Genomic DNA, 11,105 nt, shown 5'->3' on the forward strand with positions numbered 1-11,105 from the left:
CAGGATATCCATAATGAATATGCATGAGATAGATTTGCAACTGATTTCATTATTTGTTTGATTTTTCAATATTATTGTACATCGCCTTGATTTTAACATAAGAAAGGAGATTCATCAAATAAAATCAACTAACCCTATCTCAAGCATATTCATTGTGGCAATCTTGAAAACCTGACTGGATAGGTGTGCTTCCAGGAGAAGGTTGGGAAACACTGACCTGGAAGAAGATCATCACTTGTAGCTAGGACCTGCCCTCCAGATGATGCATTATTCTTGCGCACCCTGGCTGTGTCTCCACGGGCATTTCCCCAGGAGGGAAGGGTTAGATATGCGGTTATAGCTGATGATTTCATCATTAGGAATGCAGATTGCTGGGTGGCTGTGGACATGAGTATCACATGTTATCTTGCCTGCCCTGTGCACATACCTCATGTGTCACCTACACAGGATTTCAGAGAGTGCTGGGGAGCAGCCAGCTTTCATAGTACCTATGGGGACCATCAACAAAGGAAACTGCAGGAAGGAGGTTCGGGAAGACAAAATTAGGCTTTTAGGTAAGAAACTGAAATCCAGAACTTCCAGATTAGCATAATCAAAAAATGTTCCCTGTTCCATGTACAGGGCAAAAGCAGGCTGAGCTCAAGAGGCTCAATGCATGAATGAAAAGATGGTACAGGGAAGAGAGTTTTAGATTGGTTAGGAACCGGGGAACATTTTGGGGAAGGAGAAGCCCATTCTGAAAGAATGGGCTTCATATTAACCAGGGAGGATCCTGGCTGCTGGTATGAACATTTGAAAAGGAGACAGAGCAGTACTTAAACTAGATCATTGGGGAAAGCCAACAGTTGCTCAGCAGCACATGGCTCAAAGGATACTGGCATAACAGGGAAATTAGAAGCCTGGAAGGTGGCCAATGAAGTGTTAATTTTTTAAAAGGGTTCCACAAGTGATCCAGAAAATTATAGTAACATAGTATATGATGGCAGATAAAGACCCAAATTGTCCTTCCAGTCTGCCCAACAAGTTAAGGATGGTACTGCCGCTCTGTGCAGCTTACTCCCTAGGCTGAAATGTTACACCTAAAGTTAACATAGGTTACCTCGTTTCTTCTTTTCCATCCTTTAGCCATTAGGGATCCTCCCTGTGTTTATCCCATGCCCTTTCGAATTCCATTACTGTTCTCCTTGTCATACCTCTTCTAGGAGGGCACTCCATGCATTGACCACCCTTTCCATGAAGAAATATTTCCTGACTCCCGGGTTGATTCAGTAAAGTCCACTCTCCTGTGCGCGCGATTCTGTATTTAAATGAGGCCCGGCGATAAAAACGGGCAAAAGGAGGCGCTAATCCCTAGCGCCTCCTTTTGGACCGGAGCGGCGGCTGTCAGCGGGTTTGACAGCCGACACTCAATTTTGCCAACATCGGTTCTCGAACCCGCTGAAAGCCACAGGCTCGGAAACCAGACGCAGGGCAAAATTGAGCATCCGGTTTTCGACTAGACAGCCGCCGGCCGACTTCAAATTTTTTTTTTTTCTTTTGGAAAGTTTCGGGACCTCCGACTTAATATCACCATGATATTAAGTCGGAGGGTGCACAGAAAAGCAGTTTTTACTGCTTTTCTGTGCACTTTCCCGGTGCCCGAAGAAATTAGCGCCTACCTTTGGGTAGGCGCTAATTTCTGAAAGTAAAATGTGCGGCTTGGCTGCACATTTTACTTTCTGTATCGTGTGGGAATACTTAATAGGGCCATCAACATGCATTTGCATGTTGCGGGCGCTATTAGGTTCGGCGGATTGGACTTGCGTTTTCGGCCCCTTACTGAATAAGGGGTAAGGGAAAACGCGCGTCCAATGGTGGGTTAACAGTGCGCTCCATCGGAGCGCACTGTACTGTATTGGCCTGACAGTAAGCCTGACATTGGTGCCAGCAAAATGGTAGAAGATATTCTTAAAAACAACATTACTTATAGAATGGATGGACATAGCTTAATGGGGGAACAGCCAACATGGATTTTGCAAAGGGAAGTTAATTTTGCCTCACCAATCTACTGGATTTTTCTAAAGGTGTTAATAAACATGTGGATAAGGGTGAGTGATTGATTTGGTATATCTGGATTTTCAGAAGGCATCTGACAAGTTCCCTATGAGAAGACTCCTCAGGAAATTAAAACTCCTCAGGAAATTAAAATGTTATGGGACAAGAGACAATGTTCCTTTGTGGATTGGCAGCTGGTTAAAAGACAGGAAATGAAGAGCAAGAATAGTCAGTTTTCCTGATAGAAATGGGTCAATAGCGGAGTGCCCCAGGATTGGTACTAGGATCTGTGCTGTTTAACATATTCATAAATGATCTGGAAAAGGGAGCAACACGTGAGGTAATTATTTTTGCAGATGACATCAAATTATTCTACGTTATTAAAACACAAGTGGCCTGCTTTCAAGACCAGGGGACTGGGCAATTGAATGAATGGCAGATGAAATTTAATGTGGAGACACGCAAAGAGTAATGGACATAGGGGGAAAAAATCCTAACTGCAGGTAGAGGATGCTGGATTCCTTACTAGGAGTCAGCACTCAAGAAAAGGAGCTTGGGGGTCCTGCTGAAATTCTCAGATCAGTGCACGGCAGTGGCCAAAGAAGCAAACAGAACATTAAGAATGATTCAGAATGGAATGGAGACGAAAATGGAGAATATCATAATGCCTTTATCAATCCATGCTGCAACCTCACCTTGAGTACTATGTGTGGTTCTGGTCAGGGGCGGATTCCCCATGACGACCGGCCCGGGGATTCGCCGCCCAGGCCGGCCCAGGAGATACCACGTGGTATGCCGAGCGCGGCTCTGTCACGGCCGTGCTTGGCAGACCACGTGACTAGAGCGACCAGCCCACTGGGGGATGCCCGATCCCCCGAGAGGCCAATCCGCCCCTGGTTATGATCATCCCATCTCAAAAAAAAAAAAAGAGATAGCAGAACTAGTAAAGGTATAAAGACGGGCTACAAAAATGATACAGGAGACGGAACGGCTCCTTTATGAAGGTTAAATGGGTCAGAGCTCTTCAGATTGAAGAAGAGGTGACAGAGGAGATAGGACAGAAGTTTATGAAGTCACAAGGGAGGGGGAACAAGTAAATAGGGGACCCTCCATGAAACTAACAGGTAGCAGATTTAAAACAAATCAAGAAAGTATTTTGTCTCTCAGTGCATAATCAAGCACCAGCAGTGGAATCTGTTGCCGGAGGACGTGATGAAAGCATCTAGCATAGCGGGATTTAAAAGAGGCTTGGACAAGATTCTGGAGTAAAAGTCCATTAACCATTATTAGCCAGGTAGATATGGGAAAACCACCATTTATCCCTGGGAGTGAGCGACAAGAAATAGATCTACTCAAACGGGAATTGGATTCAGATGATAGCCAACACTGGACACCAACTTTTATAGTTCAGAGAACTGGGACACAGACATAAGGGGAAAAGTGCAGGACTTCTTCTACGGCCAAGTCCAAAAGCAAAGCAGGTTCAAGCAGCACTGTCTGAATTATCAGGAAGGCTGCTCACCCTGTAAAAACATTGCTAACATTTTTTGTAATGGGTTTGATAGTTCCTTGGTTTGATTGTAAATATTACCACCTGTATCATAATGCTTGGGGATAACTTGCACGAAGAAGCAGTTACTGCCCTTAACAATCACATGAAGGTAACCTGCAAAGAGCGGCAGTTACTACCCTTAACAGAAACATGGGGATAACCTGCACAGGGTGGCAGTTACTACCCTTAACAGAAACATGGGGGTAACCTGCACGGAGCGGCAGTTACTACCCTTAACAATCACATGAAGGTAACCTGCAAAGAGTGGCAGTTACTACCCTTAACAGAAACATGGGGATAACCTGCACAGAGCGGCAGTTACTACCCTTAATAGGAACATGGAGGTAACCTGCACAAGGTGGCAGTTACTACCCTTAACAAACACATGGGGGTAACCTGCACGGAGCGGCAGTTACTATCCTCAGTGGCTACATAGGGTTAACTGCCGCTCCGTGCAGGTTATTTCCCTCAATGGACACCGCATGGAGCGGCAGTTACTACCCTGAGAAACTTGCTGGGCAGGCTGGGTGGACCATCTGGTCTTTTTCTGCCATCGTCACTATGTTACTATGTATCTTTGGGATCTGATGGGGACGTACCCCGATTGGCCACGGTCAGGGACGGGATGTCGGGCTCAGTAGACCTTGGGTCTGATTCGGTAGGGCATATTGTTGGCACCGTGCCGCTCTGTATCTATATTTGCTTCCTGTCGCTTGCTTACCACTCCGTTTTCCTGGTTAACAGCAGCTGTGCTGTTCTACCGCTCCTGCAAAGAAGAAACCTTCCTGGCTTGTTTCTGTTTCCTTTAAAGCTGCAGAATGTGGTAAAGGCAGAGGGTGTAGCAGGGTTCAAAAAAAGGGTCCGGACGAGTTCCTGGAGGAAACGTCCATAAACCACTCTCAGCCATGTAGACCTGGGAAAGCCACTCTCAGCCCGCTTACGAACAAGGTGATCTGGATCTATTCTTTGGGATCCTGCCGGATATTTGCAACCCGGATTGACCACGGTCAGGACAGGATGCTGGACTCAATGGACCTTGATCTGACCCAGTCTGGCATTTCTTATGTTCTCTTACCTAAATAAAACTCTGCTGTGTCACAAACCTGTAAAGTACGTCATGTTCGTATGTGGTCTTAGTAGTTTTCCCAGTGGCCAGGCGTGTCCCATCATTACATTTTGGCACTAATTAGCACCACTGTCTGTACTCACAGTGTGAATGACCCCTCTTGCCCCCATAGCAAGGAGTGCAGCTGCCCTGCCTGGATCCATTCTGTACCTAAATGGAGGATTTTGGCTTCCACTGCTGTCAAAAAAGGACGCTTGGCTTGGGCAGAGCTAGATCTGTCACCCTCGGGCTCAAAAAGATGGAATTTCACCTCCGCAATCTCTCACTTCCCACCATAGATCAGGACTTCAAGTCTTCCAACAGGTGAAAGCACCCCGTGCACTGGCATGAGAAAAAACACACATTTACTGTGCGCTCTCTGAAAAACTACCACAAAGAAGGCCAGACCTGCCTTACAACCTCCTTCCAAGGAAGGAGGAAGCTGTGGTTTGGGCCTGCAGGTTCCGTCCGCTCACTGCTCCAAGCACCGGGGCGCATGGAATGAACTTGGCCATCTCCTCCCTGACATTCAGACTCAACAACGTGCGGGGCCACTGTCAGTTCCCTCCAGGATCTGCTGTTAACTAACTAACTAACTAACTAACTAACACACACACACACACACACCCCTCCTGAAAGCACATCTGAAAAGGCCAGCTTCGCTTTCCACACCATCACTAACCCTATGCTGAGCCTGTGTCTGGCCTCCAACCTGGATACCAGCTGCAAACAACACCTCTCCCGCCTCCCAAACCCACAGGCTCATTTTGACACTCACAGGACTCCCCTTCAAGATGAAAGAACCAGCGCATTGTAAATCTGCAGGATGCAAGCACTTGACAGAATCTAAAATTATTTACTTTACTGTTAGACTTCAATAAATAGAATAAATATTTAGGGCTACACCCAGGAATAGCCCTGCCACTTCTCCAGCTGAGTGGGATACAGCTCAAGCTCTTCGTAATGTAATTGTCAGCTTTCTTTAGGAAATTAAAGCAAACCCTCCCGACAGTCGCCTTCTGAACATAGTTTTCTGCTGCAGGTGAAGTCCCAGATGCACAGAAACAGAGCGAGATCCATCCATTCAGGGAATCCTCCTCTCTGGTTCTCTACCACTTTGGGTGCCCTTATGTTGTGTTTTCGGGTAGCTATTTGGAGTTTATTTAATAACCTTAACTTTTTAGTTATTGTATGTGTTTGTACCCAGTATCAAGGTCTTTTGAATTAAATTTGTATTTTGGTTGACTGCTTTACGTTTTATGTTTATTGATTGTTAGATATTGTATTTTATGCCTTATAATTGTTAATCCGCCTTGAATATTTTATGGAAAGGCAGAAACTAAATCTATAGAAAATAACAAAATTATAGAAAAGCAACACCAGCCTCCCTCCCACATCTTTTCCTCAGTCTCTCTGTCCTGACCCACACTGGTCCAAGAAGCTGGCTTCTTCAGCTCCGCTGCTAGACTATTACAGATCTTGTCACCTTCCTCTACCAATACTTCGTCCACCATCCAGCTTTAACAAACCACGCAGTCACCAACATTCGTGACATCCACAGCCGCCCCCCATGCTCACTGAGTTTATGTTTTCCACTCAGATTCAAAATAGACCACTTCATGGAAAGAGTTCATTTTTGGAGACCATGGTCTCCCATCAACAATGGCCATCTACAAACATCTGTACAGAGAAACGCAAGTGACAGATGCAGCTGCCCTCCTTAAGCCCAGCCTAGCCTCACCTCCTAACAGATGCACGTTCATGCAAGACAGCAAAGAAAGAGAGAGGACAACCAGCCCCCCGTGATAAACAACCAACCCAGAAAACCCTTCCGACGGTCACCTAACCTGAAGCAGAAACTGGAAATGGCACAAAAGCCTGCAAGATACCACAGGGCCTTGCAGTTACCCACATGGGTAATCGCATCACATTCCTATTCCTCGCTGGATAACATCCATGCAATGCAGAAAGTGTGCAGGCAGCGAGCGGCGACTTTACTGAAATACCCCAGAAGTTAAACACAGAGAGGAAGGAGCAAGGCAACATCTCCAGACCAGATCACTGCATCCAGGGAAGTTCAGAACTACCAAAGACATTACAATGATCAAACACTTAACAAGGACACTGGTTGCAGCACTCGTTACAAGACAGTCCTCCTGAAGCTATAAATTCTGTAACACACACACACACACATACACACAAACAGGCCGATACAGTAAAGTTCGCGGGAGAGCAGACGAGCGCCCGCTCTCCCGGCGCGCGCACAGGACACTGGCCTGTGCGTGCGATTCAGTAAACTAAAATATTTAAATTAGGGCCGGCGGTAAAAAGAGGCGCTAGGGACACTAGCGCGTCCCTAGCGCCTCTTTTTGGACAGGCGCGGCAGCTGTCAGCGGGTTTGACAGCCGATGCTCAATTTTGCTGGCGTCGGTTCTCGAGCCCGCTGACAGCCACCGGATCGGAAACCGGATGCCGGCAAAATTGAGCGTCCGGTTTTCAACCCGCGAGGCCGATTTCAAATGTATTTATTTATTTTTTAAACTTTTTTTTTAAACTTTCGGGACCTCCAACTTAATATCGCCATGATATTAAGTCGGAGGGTGCAGAGAAAAGCAGTTTTTACTGCTTTTCTGTGTACTTTCCCGGTGCTGGCAGAAATTAGCGCCTACCTTTGGGTAGGCGCTAATTTCTGAAAGTAAAATGTACGGCTTGGCTGCACATTTTGCTTTCTGAATTGCGCGGGAATACCTAATAGGGCCATCAACATGCATTTGTATGTTGTGGGCGCTATTAGGTTCGGGGGGGTTGGGACGCACGTTTTCGACACGCTATTACCCCTTACTGAATAAGGGGTAAAGCTAGTGCGTCCAATCGCAGGTTAACATTGCGCTCCACCGGAGCGCACTATACTATATCGGCCTGTAAGAGAGAAAGCTGCTTCTGTGCAGGGAAATCCTCTTTTCCACATTTCAGGGGGAAATGTGGAAAAAAAAGAGGATTTGCATTCAGACAACAACCAACAAGGACTGAACTACACAGTCTGGGTAAACAAATAACCTGGGGGTAGCTTGCTTATTGCGGTGGTTACTATCCTAAACCAATTAAGCCTGATACTTCACTTTGAATGCATATACAGTGTTGCTCTGTACTTCAACGGCAGGGGGAAATGTGGAAAAGAAGATTTGCATTCAGACAACATCCAACAAGGCATTGATCTGTGCAGTCTGGGTAAACAAGCATCAGGGTAACCTGCTTGATGCGGCGGTTACTACCCTTAACCATTAAGCCTTACGATTCACCTTTGCTGCAACTCCAACATTACTCTGTGCATCAACGGCAGGAGGTGGCAGGAAATTCGAATCAAACAGTTACCAACAAGGGCCCTGAACTTGGTGGTCGGTGAAACAGAAAAGTAGGGGAAAATAAGTGTGGGAGCTTGCTGGGCAGACTGGATGGGCCGATTGGCCTTTTTCTGCCGTCATTTCTATGTTTCTGTGCACGGTGCAGTGTAATATACATCACATGATCTACAAAAGCTTACAATAGCTAAATCACACAGGGCACAATGGTGGGATTAAAACCTGGATCTCCAGGACACATATCTTCATATATATATTTTTTTTAATATCTATTTAGCTTGCACCTTTTCATTGGTACTGTAGGCATTATAATCTATTTTTCCCAAGAAACACAATGGCCCCTTAGTTTGTAGCTGAGGCAATGGAGGGTGAAGTGACTTGCCCAAGGTAACAGGGAGTGGCAGTGGCATTTGAACCCTGGCTTCCCTGATTCTCAGGCTCTAAGCACAGGCTACTCCTCCACTGCTTCCTGGGTATAAGGCTTTCCGAGAATCCAATCCACTGAGCTATTGTAAAGATTAAAATAAAAGAAGTGACGTTTAGTGGAGATGGATTAGAGGAAGTTGTATTTTGAGCAGCTAGTGAGCGTGACTTCACGCTGATACGGTAATATTGTTATTTTCTCTCTGGTACCATCTCATGTCCACAGTAGCAGGCTGCTCGTGAGATTCATCATTCTGGGCGACTGGGCCCCTTCTCAACAATTCTTTGTTCCCATTAGTAAAACAATGATCAGCAAAGGGAAGGGGGGGTGAAAAGCAGGTGGGACGCAGCTGCGCCTCCAAACAGCCTCCATATCCCACTCCCATCTCAGACCTGGACCCAAGCAAATCCTTCAGGGTCCGAAGGACAAAGGGACAAAATCATTTCCAGGCAGGGCAAGCGATGGATCCCCTCCTGTAAAACCAGCTTTCCCCCTGCAATAACGATTTTGCATGGAGATTCTGCTGCTAGGATTTGGGGAGCTTTTGCCAAACCTTTTTCTCAAAAACCTCTCCATAGACCTCAGGCTATGCAAAATAGAAAGTTTATACTCAGGGAATAATCAAGGATTCTACCCACCTGAGCGATCTTCTGTAGAAAGTAAAATTAATCCACCCCTGTAACAAGTAATTAGTGGACTAAATACCCGCAGCCCTGCACTATACCCACATATACAAGCTGAGTCCTAATCCCCAGGGACTACCCACAGCCCAGATCTGTACTCTCATATACAAACTGAGTCCTAGTCCCCAGGGACTACCCACAGCCCTACACTATACCCACATATACAAGCTGAGCCCTAATCCCCAGGGACTACCCACAGCCCTGATCTGTACCCTCATATACAAACTGAGTCCTAATCCCCAGGGACTACCCACAGCCCTGCACTGTACCCTCATATACAAACTGAGCCCTAATCCCCAGTGACAAGCTACAACCCTGCACTGTACCCAAACATACCAGCTGAATCCTAACCCCCAGTGACGACCCACACCCCACCCTGTACCACATACACAAACTGAATCGTAATCCCAAGGGACTACCTGCAATCCTACAACTGAGTCCTAATCCCCAGAAATGCAAAGCAGAGCTCAGACACCACCACAAACAAGCAGGGGAAGGAGTACAGGCATCACCCCCCTCCCCCCGCGTCTCCCCGGAGTAAATACCGCTGAAAAGGTAAGGAAACGGAGCCTCTGTCCGGAGCATCGGGCAAGAGAGTCCGGGAGAGGAACCGGGGGCAGATCGGGGAGAGCCCGGGCTGCAGGCAGCTCCGATCCCGGGCTCTGTCATATCCCGGCCCCGGTCCCGGCCCGCCGCTCCCTCCTTCCTGATTCCCAGTCCCGGTCCCCTGCCCGTCAGCCCCCAGCCCCGCCTACCTCCGATCCGTCCGGGACTTCAGGATCTGGGCCCCGGACTCGCGCTCTGCCTGCAGCCGCCGCCGGGCCGAGCCGGGGATCGGGGCTCCGGGCTCGGATTATTCCTGCAGTTTCCGAGGGAGGGAGGGAAGGAGGCGGCTCCAGTCCCGCTGCACAGGGACAGCCCCCGGGAGCCGGCGAGCGACCGACGGGTGAGCCCTGCTGGCCAAGTCCGGGATAGACAGGGAGCGCTCAAATTTAATATCGGAAATAAAGAAAGGGGGGATCCTGCTGCCCATGTTCGGGACAGGCAGGTTCCGGTCCAATTATACACCAGAGGAAACAGAGGGGAGACCCTGCTGGCCATATCTGGGATAGCCAGGTTCCGGTCCAATTATACACCTGAGCAAAATGAGGGGGGATCCTGCTACCCATGTCTGGGACAGGCAGGTTCTGGTCCAATTCTACACATACCAGATACACACACCACAGCCAGGTGAGAGGGATCCTTTTAGTCATGTTAGGAATAGACCGATTCCAGTCCAATTATACACCAGTGCAGAGAGTGAGGGAGCCCTGCTGGCCATGTCCAGGATAGACAAGGATTGGTCTGATTATACACCAGAGTAAGAAAAGGAGGGTCCTGCTTGCTGTGTCCAGTCCAAATCTGCACTGGCGTGAGAAGAGGGTGAGCCCTGCCAGCTGTGTCTGGGATACACAGGAACCAGTCCAATTATTCATTGCAATAAGGAGGGGGTGGGGATGCTGCTTGCCATGTCCAGAATAGACAAGAACCAAACTGATTATGCACTGCAGTAAGGGGGGGGGGTCCTGCTTGCCATGTCCAGGATAGACAGGGAACCAGTCCGATTATACATTGGAGTAAGGAGGGGCTGGGGGTCCTGCTTGCCATAAGAACATAAGACATGCCAGACTCGGTCAGACCAAGGGTCCATCAAACCCAGCATCCTGTGTCCAGCAATGGCCAATCCAAGTCACAAGTCAAAAGAGCATATAGGGAAAAATAACCGTTTGCTGTAGTTACACGATGTTAGGTTCCATATTAGGAGCTACCACCCAGGAAAAAGATCTAGGCATCATAGTAGATAATACTTTAAAATCGTCAGCTCAGTGTGCTGCAGCAGTCAAAAGAGCAAATAGAATGTTAGGAATTATTAGGAATGGAATGGTTAATAGAACGGAAAATGTCATAA

The 11,105-nt window shown here is 47.6% G+C and overlaps 1 protein-coding gene across 12 annotated transcripts in view; it reads right to left on the reverse strand.

The window, feature by feature from the left end:
* Window positions 1-10,059, reverse strand: part of MYO18A (myosin XVIIIA) — a 224,063-nt gene extending 214,004 nt beyond the window's left edge. For 9 of the 12 annotated variants that reach the window (XM_029611140.1, XM_029611139.1, XM_029611136.1 and 6 more), the window contains exon 1: window positions 9,913-10,059. The gene's annotated coding sequence lies outside the window, so the exon portion shown is untranslated. The remainder of the gene's footprint in view (window positions 1-9,912) is intronic. The other 3 variants (XM_029611143.1, XM_029611138.1, XM_029611137.1) reach the window with 1 other exon arrangement.
* Window positions 10,060-11,105: the final 1,046 nt, after the last annotated feature.

The sequence above is a fragment of the Rhinatrema bivittatum genome, chromosome 8 (genome assembly GCF_901001135.1).
Source record: "Rhinatrema bivittatum chromosome 8, aRhiBiv1.1, whole genome shotgun sequence".
NCBI classification, from domain to species: Eukaryota; Metazoa; Chordata; class Amphibia; order Gymnophiona; family Rhinatrematidae; genus Rhinatrema; species Rhinatrema bivittatum.